General features: G+C 40.2%; 2 long non-coding RNA genes across 16 annotated transcripts in view; both read right to left on the bottom strand.

The window, feature by feature from the left end:
• LOC104140583 (uncharacterized) overlaps nt 1-15,783 on the bottom strand; it is a 115,572-nt gene that overhangs the window by 96,894 nt on the left and 2,895 nt on the right. The window lies entirely within an intron of this gene.
• On the bottom strand, nt 345-11,697 carry LOC138065590 (uncharacterized). Its single transcript, XR_011138652.1, has 3 exons — nt 7,615-11,697; nt 5,738-5,790; nt 345-1,139 (listed from the first exon to the last, which is right to left on the bottom strand). It is a non-coding gene; the product is annotated as an uncharacterized lncRNA (long non-coding RNA).

Here is a 15,783-nt window from a genome sequence, read left to right on the forward strand (position 1 = left end):
ACATTCCAATTATCTTAGGTTCTTTTAGATGCTCTGATTGCAAAATACCAGGCTTAGCTATCTAGGCAGCCCCTTGAAGTCCCTTACTCTAGATACTCCACTGAAAATAGTTCTTCCTCCAAGGGTGCCCCAAAACAGACTCCTTCCCCACAAGCAGGACTATTTGCTGTGCAAGGACTAGACCAAGTATAATGGAGGCTAAAACACGTGGAAGGGATGGCTTCTTCCAGACTTGGCATCTGGCTCACTGAGGCAAAGAAAAAGGAGACAGTTCTGAAGCTGGAGGTGAAAAAAGTACATACAGCAGTAGTGCATTGTTTCACATTACTCCACTTGTAGACAGCTTAAGCAAGATTTTTGCATTTATTTCATATTTATTTCAAAAGCATTCCCATTATCTACAGCAAGTTGCCTTAACAGACTTTTAAAAAAAAGAAAAAAGCAGCAGGAACTGTCACTTGACCAAACAAACTTTCACCACAAACGTCTGTGCTGTATTTGTAGAGACAGCACAATAAAGGCTTTAGAGCCTTTGGGCCTTGAACTCAGGGCCTCAGAAATATTACCACCCTGCTGTTTACTGGGAAGTATATCTAGGCAACAGAAAGCCTATCACTACATTTCAAAAGCGCAATGACTTAATTGAGGTCATCAAAAAAAAAAAGGAACAAGTATCAGTTATGGTCTTCCTTCTGAGCATTTTGTTTATTGGAGTTATCTGCCTGAAAATATGACCCTCTCCCTCCCCCCCTTTCCTGTTTGTCTGCCTCTTGCAGTTTTAGGATCTGAACTCTCATGAACAATAACTGAAGTATCTTTTAAAAGAACTTCTCCTTTACGAGTTGCACTCATGGTAAAAATACAGGCCTTACATATGACATTAAAAATGCAGCACTATAACAAATTGTTAGGTATGGCGCCACTCTCAAGAAGAAAAAAATAGATGTACAAAAACCAGGTATGTGCTTTAAAATGTTCTCTATCAATTCATCACTGCAGCTTCTTCTATAATTTCAAACATTTTAATTCCTCGTGAAACTAGCTGGTGATTTGAAGCTTTATCCTCTTTTCCAATGCCCAGTTTTTTGAGTAAGTGTTCTTCAATCTACGGCTTTCTCTCCTGCAAGTAGGTTTTCATTCTGTAGGGAATCAGGAATAATTAGAATCTAAGATTGGGCAACTGGGAAAAATTAACAGCTTTTCCAACATAACAAGACTAATTTTTGCACACTAACAGGTTTCAAATGACTAGAAAACATTGCAAAAACTCTTCTCCACTTTCATATGTTAATTGAGATTAGCATGACATATTCTGTTAGCCAAGTTCTGAATTAAGGGACAAGTATTCAGCAATATTAGACACAGAGCAGTTCCTACCACACCCTCCTATGTTTTGACAATTACCACACAATTTGAGTCAGAAACTATGACATTCTATGCAAAACTGTTTAACTTCTGTCTTCACCTCAAGCAAGTTCTCATCCAAGTACACACACTCTGTTAACCCAGCTCCTGTGACTTTGTATGGGAAAGTTGCAAGGAAATTGCAGAAAACAGGAAGCAATGTTTCTATGATTCAACAAGTTACAGCTTTTCCTCCGAGACACCACCAAACCAGTGTAAAAAGCACAATATGAACCACATGAAAAAGTGGTTTTTGTCCACATTGAAGATTCCAGGGTCACTTAAACTTCGGGTGATTAAGCCTACGGCCCTGATTAAATTCCACTGTGTATTCCTCTACTCCATCCTGTACCTTCATTCAGGGCAGTTTAAGGGTGAAAAGAACAAAGTTTTTTTGTTTTAAAATGTTGCAGAACCACATTTCACCTCAGAAATCAGCAGTACCAGAAAAAGCAAAGAAATTATCCCTCTGACTGGATTTGCTGGGTTTTGATCCTTTTAGTTGAAAAAAGGTGCTATCAATGTAACATGCTGATACTGTAGTCTATCACTTAAGCTTTCACTGAGATTTGCTTTATTTTGCTAACAGCAGTTATCCCAACGGGACAGAAGACTGCCTATAATAATGACTGGACTGAAGCAAGGTACAAGCCATGTCCTAGCCAAAATAACAATACCCAAAGAGGTCTGTTAACATCACAAGTAAAAAAAATTAAATTCTGTTCTGCCCCCTGCAGTTCTCTTCTGTTTTTAATTTGTTAGAGAAGACTGAAGCCTGTATTCAAAGACTTCAGACCAAGTTGTTATCACCAGTCTCACTGCTAGCATTACTAGTAACTCATGAAGTGCTGGAGTTACCACTGAAAGGCAAGGTAGGGGAGAAGGCACAACCAAGTCTGTGAAAGTATGGGTTGCTCTGTCATTAAGCTTGTTTTAATTGTATTGTTTTAATACATGAAAGGAAAGTGGAAAAAGGTTAATGGTGAGAAATACACTTGCAGAAAAATCAAGTTTTACTCATCTCTGTTTTGTAACATTATGAAGTCGCACAGCAGAAAGTGGAGAAGTGTCAGGATAGCCCATGCAACTAAACCCCCTTGTTTTATAATAACTTGTAATTACAGACCACATACTGTTGCCCTGATTTCTTCCTTGTCGTGTTACTGGTAAAAGCCCCGCTTCATTTGCTGCAGAAGTAATATTGTTAACTTGTGGTAAACTAATAAAACTACAGCTAACAAGAAGAGAAGAGAACATCTCAGGGTAACCTTTAATTAAGTTTTATCCCCTATCTCTGCCTTAGGCTTCCTAAGTAACAAAGAGAATTCCTTAGAGTTTTTCACTGATCACTAGTTATTAGTCTCCAGCTATCTAAGCCCCTGCCAAAGCCATTGTTACATGGTTTGTGTACAATCCCGCTTACTTACACCTGGAATAGAACTAAAACAAAAAAGGAGAAGCAGCACTTTGGCCTGCAGGGAATCTGCCTTGCATCATACAGCTGCTCCCCCTTTATTTTGATGATTCATGGATCTGCACTGGGCTGCAGCTTGAAAATAAAATCTTGGGATGGAAGAGGGTGATCTACCCATTAAACAGATCAACCCCCCGTTCAGAGCATCTTCTTGCACATGATGAGCCCAACACTACGACATGGTGCCAGGACAATAACCAACAGGAGAAGTGAGAACACCTGAAGCCACTACTGCCTCTCGCATATCCACAGCAGGCCCTAACATACCACTTGGTAATTACGGTTAAGAAAGCTGGCAGTACTCCAGCACCAAGTTGAACTCAGTTACCACCAATTTGGTACCACTCATGCCATTTTTTACTTTGTCAGATTACTAACAATAACTAGCAGATCATTCCTGCTCTCAAGTAGCCACGACATCTCAATACTGCCTGCAGCCACTAGCTCAAGGCAATAACCCCATCAGCTTTCTAGAGGTTGCTTTTGTCAGTCCCACCCTTCTAGGTCCAGCAGACTTTATTTAGGCTTCTTGATGGCAGATGTCACTGGCTGAGAACCATTAAGTTTTCAGTAGCTCCCCACATAAGATTTCTTCCTGTCACTTCACCTCCTTTTTGCTACAGCTGCCCCTCCTCACCTTCGGTCCTTCTCCTACTCATATCACTCACATCCTCCCGGATTAGACCGCCACACTCCTCAGCCCAACACCCTCCTGTCACCAGTTCCCTCCTCCTGCTGGCTCCTAGTGCTTTCTTCATTCCTGGAGTCCTTAATGTTCCTTAAGAGTTCCTTCTTAAGGCACTCCTTCACCCTTGGTATGCTTTACTCCATCTCCCTGGTCTACATATGTCAAGCTACCACTTTCCTCCATGTTACTGATCTGATCCACAGATGCTTTGAATTAGGTGGTTTCTTCTTCCTTTCTGCTCAGATGTTAGGATGATTAGAGGCAATTCTAACACTTAACACATGCTCCTACACCCAGCTAAGAGCAATCCAGTGACCTTTCTGTATTTAAAAAAAAAAAAAAAAAAACAAAAAACACACTACCTTTCTAGATTAGATCTGGTTTACAGTGTTTTTTCAGCCTTCAAGAGGTATGTGTGAACATGCTACATTATACATGACTAAGTCACATCCATTTCACAGGCCTGAAGTATGTATAATCTGACCAGCATCAGGAATTGTGAAAGGCTTACTCGTAAACTTAATCTTCTTAAGGAAATCCCACCCACAACTTGCACTCCTTTTCTAAAGGAAGGATCACAGCTTGCACAAGTTTCAGCAAGTGTTCAAACAAGCAGAAAGAGCCTTTATTCTAAAGCATATAAATAACAACAGAAGCATGATTCCCAATTCAACTACCTTAAATTAAAAAGTTATATATGCAGCATATACAACTTTAAGCCTATGACTTAGGGAAACTAAAAATACATTAGGAGTAATAGGTGCTCCTGCTTCTACTCAAACATTTCAATACCCACCCAGGGTTGCACACACTAGTAGACCCTACTGTTTAAGGAGGAACACATACATAGATTTAAGCCCCTGTCCTTTATGCGATTCGCTGCTTTAGCTTTCTATGTACTGTTTAATAAAGTTTTCTACCTTTTGATAAGGGTAGTAACTCTTACTGCCAAACTTCTTAAGTGTTCACATGACTGTTAGTGTATTATAAATTTCACATTCAATTACTGCAAAGAAAAATGAGAGCTTTCTTGGAAACAAGTTGCAAAGCAAACTAGATTAATACTTACCAAGCCTGTAGAATTACTGATAAGAATCAAATTAACAGCAAAATATGACAGTTGCCTGCCATTTAAAAATATAACCCAGGACAAATGGAATTGCTTAACTCTTACTATAAGTCAGGTGACCATGCTGCTACGTTTCTTTTTAAGATCAAGTTAGCGTGATTCAGAGATCAGGGGATTAATTTTCAAGATCTTTACTGTCTGTGTCTAAGTAGTTGATGCAAGAGTTGGTAAGTCTTTCTGTAAACAAACACTCCATTTTTTTTCCCCCGGAGCTCAAGATGATTTTGAAACTGCTATTCTAAATCAGTATCCTTTTCTACCTAGCTAGTTTTCCAAAGCAGCTAATACCAGCCTGAAATTTTCATTTCAACAAAAGCAATCATGGCAAGCAGTTGAGATCTGTCCATTTTTCTAGAGACCTAACTTTAAATGAAGAGTTAAAGAAAAAAGACCAAACTGCAAGCACATGTTTATCTACTAAGAGATATGCACAGAACACCCCCAAACAGAGCATATGAGTAAGTGGAAAATACATAGTGGAAAAAAGAGAAGACTGGAAGGGAAGAACACTTGTATACACTAGTGACATTTCCATGTAGCTGCTAGAGGAGCATGCTAGGACAAGCCTAATATTTCTATCTTTGCTCCAAATGTGGGGACACTTCTGCCTGCCAAAGCGAGTATTTATCTGCATCTTGCGTGAGTGGTTCCAGACTTGTTCTGTACACATTCCATAATGCCAAGGAACTTCATGTTTTTAGGTGGGTTGCTGCAGCTTGATTTCTCAGAAGCAGACATTATTTATATTAAGGGTAGATGCACATGGATTGCAAATGAGATCTGCAATGAGACATTTTTCCTCATAAATTTAGCACCTGGTTACAACTGCCAATAAACTCATACAATGATAAATACGCGGTTTACACAATTTTTACTGTATCTGTTAACTAGGGATATACAACTTCTTTTTTACTTTTCCCTTCAGAGAAAGCCTAAAAGACTGCTATAGATTTCTTTGTGCCTCTATGGCTCAAACGAGAATTTCCAAGTTTTAGATCCCCCCAGCTGAAGCAGTTTGGCATACCTCAAACTAAATACTTACTGTTACCGAGTTACCCTATTCCTTTACTTCATAAAAAAGCTTGGTACCAAAACCTACAAGTAACATGGAACTATGGTTAAGAGAAGTAACAGCTGATGTGAAGACATAAATGGTTACCTAAATAGCTTCATGTTTATAATGACTAAGAAGCACTAGAGTATTCAGTTTCACTGATTTCTGTGGAAGTCATGCCTGTGCACAGCAGCAAAGCTCCCATGATAGCAACTGAACAGTAATTCGAGTTATGAGCATTAATACCATGCTTTAGGGGCTATCCACATGTGATTATCCACATGAAGCTGCATTCAAGCTTGAGAGGCTTTATGCCTTTGTTGTTTAAAAAGGAAGTATTGCGTGTGCTACAATATAATTGCAGTAAATTTACTAATCCTCCAACAGAAAGGTCAGGAAATGTACTAACATCATTCTTATATACAAACCAACAAGTTAGCTCAGAGTTGCTACTCCACCTCCACCCCCCTCCCCACCTTGTCTAAGGTACCCTAGGTTTTGGGGGAGGGGAAGATAGGAAACAGGCACTTCTTCTGCTCCCCAAACCTAAAAAATAACTGAGACAACATTGCTGTAACATTAAGCCACACACGCACTCCAAGAAATCTAAAATACTCTGGGCAAACAGTCACAGAAGCCTTGCTTTTTGCCCAGCATTTATCATTATCCAGCAGATCAGGAGACTGTCACAGGAAAGTTTACTTTTGAGGACAAAAAAAAAAGAGATGAGCCGGTTGCTGTTTAGGGGTAGGGGGACTGTTTGTTTGTTTGTTTTCTTTTAAAGCTGTTTGTCAGTATCTCAGAAGTCAGCTAAGAAATGATAAGCTCCAGGAGCATTCTAACTTGTGAACACAAGAACTAGCTTTCCCCTTTCAGGTACTTCTTGCCCTGTGCTATCAAAAAAAAGAAGTCAGTGGGTTTAGCAAGAGTTTACCCTTCACATTGGAAGGGAGAGGAAATAAACATCCTCAAGTTGGGTATGATGTTCTGGAGAAAACCTGAAGTTAATACAAATAGCTAACATGAGCAAAGGTCATACAGAAAAAAAGTTATATATATACAACCAGATGCCACTGGACAAATTTTGCATGATGGCATGAGTTTAGACCGCAATAAGTTGTGTTCTCCTTCAATTTACAAACAAAGCAGTTAAATTCCTACAAATTAAGACTGGTAAATCTTAATTATACTACAAAGACACATTTAAAGTGATACAGAGCATTTAAAAGACCTAGGAGGCATGCTTACAAGCTTCATCATTTCTTCTTCCCTGCATTCAAAAAAGGCAAAAGGTTCTAACCACTAAGCCAGTAGCTATTTCGGAACACTACAAAAAGGGAAGTTGAGCATGAATATCTAGTTCCAACAGGGGACTCAAAGTAAGAGGAATGCCTAATTAGAGATAGCGTCTCCTTTTCCTATGCTGTTCGTTTCTGGCCAGTCTTCCTTATTCTCCATTCAGTTGGTTTCCATGGCTTGTTTATGTTCTTAACACTATACATTTATTGCATAGGAAACCTGCAAGCTGGTTTTGGAGAAGTCTGGTAGGCAGGTGGGAATCTACACATTCAAAAAAAACAAAACAAAACAAACACAATTCTTTTTACAGTCTAGCCTCCACCTCAGTCACTTTCCTTTGATATTTGGAAATAACAACACAGGTTGTCACATAGGTCTCAACAAAACTATTTTTAGTTTGGGGGAAAGTCCTGAAGTTTTAACAATAAAAAAAAGTAGGCCTCTGTGCTACAAACTAGCTGACTGTCGTATACCATAGCACACCTAGCCATATCAATCTAGAAAGCTGGAAAGAGACAGTCATGGAATGACATTCTAAACCTCATAGAAAAATGGCTCCCACTTACCCTCTCCACCCCCAGAGACTCCAAGGCCTACTCAAATTTCACAGATGGGCAGGAAACCAAGCATTCCACATGGCAGATTAAGTGTTAGAAAATCATATGACTTTAGAGATGAGTTTCCCAGCAGGAAGGAAGTTATAGTGAAATGCAAGACCAATCTGTGTTTCCCCTCACAAGCTCTGTAAGACAAATGGGGTGGGGGTTGGGGGGGGAAGAACAACACACTTTCCTGTTACATAGCAGCTAGCAGTCATGTGACACACAATGCAGTGCAACTATTTGAAATAGGGATGTTACTCATACGCAGAAGATGATCTCTAAATTGGTCTTTCAGAGCTCTGGAGTTGGTAGAGTTCTGGAGTTGGTAGAGTACAATGCTCCTTTTCTCACTGTTTCTATAATCCACTCTGGACACAGCCTTCAGCCACTTAAGCAGGCCTGACCTGTAGCTCTTGAACAATATATGGCTTTTATTTTCCAACCAAGACAGCTGGATTTCAATCAATTTCTTCCTTATACTTCATCCTCCTGCTGCAGTTAGAAGGCAGGACCTCTAGTGATGATGTCTTCATAAGAAAATATAATAAAAGGAAAGCTTAAAAATCCACTAATGCTGTTTTCCAGTAGGTCTTCTCCAGTTAACATCAGGAACTATGCTATTTCAACCCAACTAACCTTTCTCCTTACGGAGAGCTGCAGTTACCTCTGGAAGCCTAGACCACACTCTACTAGGCACCTTATAATTATTTGTAAGCACTGTCATTCACATATCTGTATTCAGAGTTTTGATTGTTTCATCTGTCATGCATTGAAGGACACAAAGCTATTTTAGATAGGCTAAATGGATCTCAGGTATATGCTGTGAAGGCCTGCTCACAAGAGAACGTTTTAGCCTTACTTTTTCCCTTACAACAGGAAAAAGGCCACAATTTCCCTGTAATTGGGAAATATTTTCCCTATTAAAGGAGTTTCAAAAAGGTACCAAGTCAGACATACTCTTGTTTAACAGGACTGTTTAAAAACCATCAATACTCACGTTAGCTTTTACTTCTCCCATACACCAATCTAGCAAGTTTAATGAAGAATCTCATCCTTACCTAGGACTAGAGCAAGGCTTAACCTTTGAAGAGCTGCTATAAAGGTGCTTCTAAGCAATAAAGAAACCTCTCCTGCACTCCACTGCCAAGTGGACATATCCAAAATTCAGAACCAAACAGAAGTCTTAGAAAGGAACAGAGAGAAAAAGGCCTACTAGAACTACCCTTTTGGACACCAAGTCCAGTTCTGTCTTTTGGTTCTGTGACATTCTACTGACGTACTTGGGAGTGTCAACAAGAGGACAGGTGAGCCATAGGGGTTAAGAGTACCAACTCCAAAATTATTATTTTTTGCATCATGTACGAAAATACAGGCTACCTACTTTATTTTAAACTGTTCGACTTCAGCCATCCCTTAATGACTTTAATTTTAAATATGGAATGGCTTCTGAACAGCTGCAAAGCAGAAGTACCCAAGTTTGCAACATGCTATTTCTAGGAGGATACAACAGATGTTTTACACGTGTTAATATGTACATCCTATCCTAAACAGGATGTAGCGTTTGCTTGTAATGACTGCAATCACTGCATAATTGTTGCTCAACACTATTCTAGCAGAAGGATGAGGCACCCAGAACAAGGCACATACTTCCTATTAAGTAAATAGGCTGCTGGTCTATCAGACAAGTTCGAGCTTTATGCAACAGCTATAGACCAGCAAAAGTAACTTCTAGCATGCAACTTTTGGGCTGGAAAAGCATTTCCAGACAGTTCAGTCTCCCACCACAATACACTATTTACTACAAAATATATTGGCCTAACGTGAGGATTAGTCACATGAGAAATTTGAGACACAAGCTTATAATTCACAGCAGACTAGGTAACGGCAAAGCCATTAAACTGACCAGAAAAGGACAGCAGCCAACGCTTTCTCTTTAAAAAGAAAAGAAAAAGTTAGTTCTAGAATACAGCAAGTGTTGCAGTATCACAGCATTACTGAATTTAAAGGATATGTTGAACCAAACCTAACTTGGACACTTGAACCAACTTAAGCATAAAATAAAGTGTAGCTGCAGGAGAAGAAACCGTCATGCCCCTTAAATAGATTGTCTCGTCCTGCAGTTAAGCAAGCAAGGTTAAGGCAGGCCCAGTGCTGTGTCTTCCTTTACTAAAAATTTAAAAAAAAAAAAAAAAAAAGCAAGCACCAACATTCGGCCTACAAGGCAAAATTGAGATAACTGATACCAAAGGGAACAGGCTAACTACTCCAATTTACTTAAGAACAGGATTATTGACAAGTCGTACTACTGAAACGGAAGACAAGACTAAGTTACCTCACACCTGCACTTCCAAGATCAGTAATATCTGTAGCATGCTATCTGAGGGAAACAGTGAAGCAGCTTGCTTGTTCTGAAGAAAAGAAAGATCCTGCACTGTCAACTCTTATAAGCAGTCCAGCCTTACTACAGCCTCCAGAGTACAATCCTAACAATACCAGACTTTTAGACAGCTATTCCTTCCCATCAATTAGGTCTACACCAACAACTGTTCTCCTGTTTGAGAGGTCTCTTGACCAAAGGGCCAACGACGCATAGACCTCAATGCATTTATTTCGCACCGCCCAAGTCTCATAGCCCTATTATCTTTTTCTTTCTGTTCATAATACTTCTTAGCCCAGCTTAAAATATTCCTCCTCATTTGAGAGGACAAAGAAAACCAAGCCAAAATGCTTCAATAACAACCCTTATTTTCGCCTGAATACCATAAAGTCTCTGAAGTGGTCCTTCAATTTTAGAAGTCCCTCACTATTACAGCAAGAATATGTTAACCTCCGTATTTAGTACTTATATTTCAGAATGAGCCTGAAGATGGTCTGGGACAGAAGGGAAAACACCTCAAATACCAGAACATTTACAGAACCTACTTGCATGCAAAAGTAAGTTGCATAAAAATGCAACTTCTTCCAGTGTCAATGCAAATTGAAAATTGCTGTATGTATCATACAACTGCATTAACTGAGTTACAGCAACTCAGTAGTAGATTAACAAGCAGGCCCACTATGCTTAAGACTCACCAGAGAACGAGAGGTACCATTAAATACAGCTTCTGCCTCTTAACTCTTCTTGTACTCTTAAGTATAGGGAAGAGGTGATGTGACATTAATCATCCAAATTCCTTTTACAGTTTAAACTAGTTTGTCCAGCTCCATAGATCTGCAGCCTTAATTACAGCTAGTTATAGCCAATGACTCAACAGCCCACTGCCACCATTTTCTAGTTATAGTTATTTCCCCTCCCCAACAGAAGTCAGTTCAGATTTAAGTTTGCTATCTCTATTAAAGAGCAGAGGCTCCAAGTTCAAAAATTGCTGTTAGGAGCCACAGTGTCTGGTCTCAGCTAGATGAAATATAGCCTTTCCTATGCTTGTGCAGAGATAGGAGACAAGTGTTTCTCCGAAACAGTTTAAAAATAGGATCTGACAACCGCCCAGCATGCCTTTATAAGCTTACAAGCTTGCTCCAGCATATGAACGCTGGAATGGTTGAGCAGAGCTTTGGAGATTAATTCAAAGTGTGGCATCACTCTGATAAAAGCAATACCTTCACTTTCTGAACAAGAGTTGTCTTGTAAATCAGGATAACTGCTATAATGACATTTGAGGAACATGCTCTTATGAAGTGTTCTAATTGGAAGGACCGCAGTTCTTTTGGCTAGAAGTTCTCAGACACAAGAACTAACCTGGTCTCAGTAGGCGAGTAGACACGTAGACCAGAAGTAGTACAAACACTGCGGCTCCAAAAAGAAGCAACACAACTACTGCATAGCTCAGCACTTACTAGGGAATGAAGGTGGTTAAAGATTGCTATGCTAGAGACTAACTTATCTCAATCTCATGGATCAGCCATAGTCTCACTTATAGCCACTTAAGGTTGTTGCTTAAGTAGCACTAATAAAGCAGGACAGCTCCGCCTCTCCAGCATTTTTACTTTTTAATTTCTGGAAATCATGAGACAGTGCTCTAACCTGATAAAGAACATGGAAGGCAAGTGTGTGTGTGTGGGGGGGGGGGGGGCACACAGATACTAAACCCAAAACAAAGCTTATTTTCAGACACCTTTTCAGCTTATATTCTTTTGGGTTCATCCCCACTAGTTTTGGCCACTTACACCATAGAGCTGCCACACAAGGTAGTTTCAGACTTTGTAATAAAATTACTCCTTTTACTTGCTTGTCTATAGCCATTGTACTAAGATCGGATCAAGCTGCTGCTAAAGACAACAAACAGAAGTACAAATGCTAGTTTCTGTAGATCAGGTACTAAGAATTACGAACTCAAAGCAAAGCTACATTAAATGCAAATTTACTGAAGTTTGCAAGAAACTAACACACTACTATTGCTGCTAGCATTCAGTATTAGAGTGCTATCCATTTTGACTGCACCATTTTGCCATGGGTTTTCTATACTTTTGAAACTGAGTCCTAATATGCCACCCTGAATAGGCTACAGCAATCTTCAGAAACTAACCTTCTGGGGGGGGGGGGGGGGGGGAAGGCATGAAGTAGTGCTGCAGTCACGCTGCATTCCTACTTTTGAGTAACAGCTACTGCCTATCACTAACAAGCTGCCAGACCAGTGTTTCCTTACTTGACCTCAGGAGTGCAGGAAATCAGTTTGTTGATCCTGTGGTTGTTCCCTATGCCTTAAAAATAAATAAATAATTCCCTCCATAGAAGTCATGTTGAAGAGTTTCAGCAGTGATAAGGAACCCCTTTTGTAAAACACTTCTCTACTTGTGTGGTTAATTAGTTTTCCAAGCTCACAAGAAATACAAACCCTTGCTTTCCACATGACAGGAGGACCACCTTCAAGTTGCAATTCTGGAACACTGGGGGTCCACAGTTCTCCATAGCTTCCCAACTCTAGCACAGGCCAACTCTCAGCAAGTCTCTGAAGCAGCGTTTTCCCAATTTTCTTTCTAGAGACCCTCAAGAGCTCAAAGGTAAAGATATACCACTGTTGTACTTTCACTGCTTGGATCTCAACATTGACTGAAGAACCAGTCTTCATTTGCTGGTTATTTTCTTGGTCTTCAGAGAACTGTTATTTACAACATTCACAGTTAGTGATATTTTATAACCATCTCAGGGCAATCCCCCACCTACTACAAAAGTAATTAACTAGACAAAGCTAAGAAATGCGCTCTAAAACACTAGAATTTGGTCAAAGATGCTCTACTTTGAAGAACAAGGCCATGCGAGAAGGGAACAAGAGCTACGCTACTGTACTTCACTATTCAAAGCTTATCAGTGAGCTGGACTCAGTGCAAATTCTCACTTATCCCAAATTAGCTGGCCACACAACACCTTGCAACTTGATCCTTTTAGTTAGGAGTTAAACCCTTAGGAATTTTGCTACAACCCCGTAAGCATCCCCCTCCTAGAGAAGGGAGTCCTAGAGGTCTACAGATCCAAAATTAAACCAAAAAACCCACACAAACAAACAAAACACCCACTCTACACAAACATACCACCACCAAACACAAGCCCTGAAGTTGCACACAAAGGAAGTTCCTGTTCTGTCCTGCTGCAGTTCAAGCCTTGAACACCATCTTCCCACATTAAGGTGAATAAACCAATCTGTTGACAGTCACTGGACCTGCTCTACAACATGCAAATAATGCACACTCATTGAGCTACCGACCAGTGTGATCCACAGGGATCGCAAGTTTGATCAAGATTAGATCAGAATTCATCCAGTTCTTCACTGAACACTGTAGCTGTCAGGTTCCCGGCCATTTCTGGAAGTAGCATGCCTACTCAAAGTTTTATCCCATCCCAAACAAAATAAGCTAAGTCTGAAATCCTGTGAAAACTTCACTGTAATCCCACCATTCCTTCCCAACTCGAGTCTAGTTAGTTTCGTAGGCAACCACTTCTGTGAGTGGCAGCTGACAGAAATGTCTTGCCATCTGGAACTGTAGGTCAATCTAGCACTATCTTACATGCTCAAAAAAAAAAAAAAATTCAAGACTTTAAAGAGCATGTCCTTAAGCAAGGATTGTAGTGAGTCTGGCTAGAGTGGCCAGCCTTTAGGAGTTGCCCCTGTCATTCTGAGGGAATCTTATTTCAACTGTACAAAACCAAGACACAAATCTCCTAATTCCACTAACAGTTTAGTTGACACAACTCCACTCCTCCTGCAGCTGCTTCTTCCTACCCCTATTCAAACAGGAACATCTGCAAAGGCATGCAGTGGACATATCCATTAAAGGAAAAAAAAAAACCCACCACCAACCTATCCCTTACAATTAGGTTTTATGCCAGATCTGTTATCCAATTCCACCTCCCACATGAACACTTGCACCATCAAAAAGGGGTGGTGCAGAAGCAAGAATGAACAGCTGGAAAAAGGGGCAGGATCATCTTTGAGCACGAGCACCACTTCAACTGTTTCAGCTATGGCATTAATGCATGCGCAGATCTATTACGCTGCTAGTATTGCGCTCCTTTCTCCCCTGTATACCCTTGAACTCGTCAGTCCTTCTGTAAGGCTAAAGGTAAACAGTACTGTTTAAATAGCAGGACTACGAAAGACAGGCCACATCTACATGCACAAACAGGCTACCATTGTGAGTTGGAACAAGTCTAATTGTTGGAGAACATTCAGTTAATTGCAACATCCTTATTAGAAGGACTCAGGATTCAGCAGAAATTGTTTCTTGCTCTGGTAGGCTACCATAAACACAAGCTATATGCCTGATTTTTACCAGGTCTGCCTCCTACAGCTCCCTCCCTTCCAGTCACCCTCCAGATAAGGGCATAGCCTGTATCAGACTGGCTGCTGAGGAAATTCTCTCCACTGAGGCTTCTGTCTCAGAGAAGTACAGGCATCTGCTTTTAAACCATCCTCCTGCTAAAAGGAGTAGCTCAGAATGCATCACAGGCCAGATTATTTTGAGGCTGCAACACTGCTAAAGCTACTGCTTCCTTGAAGAAAGCTAATACTGCTTCCCTAAGGATAGCTAATAAAGCAGTCACGAAACCACCAGAATACTACGGCCTTATTACAACTTGCCTTCATTTCTATAGCTTCATAGAAGCATAGACACTCATTAGTTCAATTACTGCTTTAATAAGCTAGCACTTATATAGAAAACTTAAAGCAGTTTTTAACTTAGTGGTTACTAAACCAAAATCTAGTGTCAACATGATCCACTAGAAAAGTTGCTTTAGTAATTAAAGCTCTGCAGCTGCCATAGTCAAACTTTTGATTTCCGAGTATTCCATAGGAATCACTAACACAAACATTCAAACCTCTCCCTTGCAATGAAGCAGGCAATCATTCCCTATTTCATATTTAGGGAATATAAGCATAAACTCTAATGAAGGCGAAATGTATTTCCTGATCTTCGATTCACCTTCATGTTCTTCACTGAACATACCATTTCAGGTCTCAAGTCAGTTCTACACTAAAAGGATCACTATGCACTGAAAGCTTCTCTGGAACCTCTCATTATGAGGGGAGCATTTACCTTGGGTCATATTATGCCTACACAGGCAGGCTCAGCAGGGTCACTCAAGCGTTTGGTCAAACTGATTCTCTCCCCATAACACCATTCTCAGTAGGCAAAGCTCAACTAGCATTAAGTTCAACACAGCCTCTACGGCTCAAGAATCCAGCTCTTCAGAGTAGCCTGCACAGAACAAAATTGGTTGATGCAAATGCTCAGCTGACAGCCATCATCTGACACTCAAAGGGTTTTACTTTTTCAAAGCATAACATACACCCAAAGAAGTTAAGCTTAAATGAGACTCCAAACTTGCAAAAGCTTCACACTGTGCTATGCTTAACTACTGCCTCCTTTTCTCTCCTGATATCCTTTACATAACCTACAAAGCAAAAACGTAGTACTATCAGGTGCTTCCAATCCTGTTTCTCTACCCCCCCCCCCCCACGCAACACACACATCCCCCGTAGGTTGTATCTACAACTAATAAGGACTACTTGGAGTAGCTCTCAAGTCTCCAGTCAGCTCTTATGTAACTAGACTCCACCTCACCATATTACTTATGTAACATCTATTAAGTAGCATCTATTATACAGGAGTCCTCTGTATTAGTCATATACCCAGTAA

This window comes from Struthio camelus, chromosome 1 (assembly GCF_040807025.1).
Source record: "Struthio camelus isolate bStrCam1 chromosome 1, bStrCam1.hap1, whole genome shotgun sequence".
In the NCBI taxonomy this organism is placed as follows: domain Eukaryota; kingdom Metazoa; phylum Chordata; class Aves; order Struthioniformes; family Struthionidae; genus Struthio; species Struthio camelus.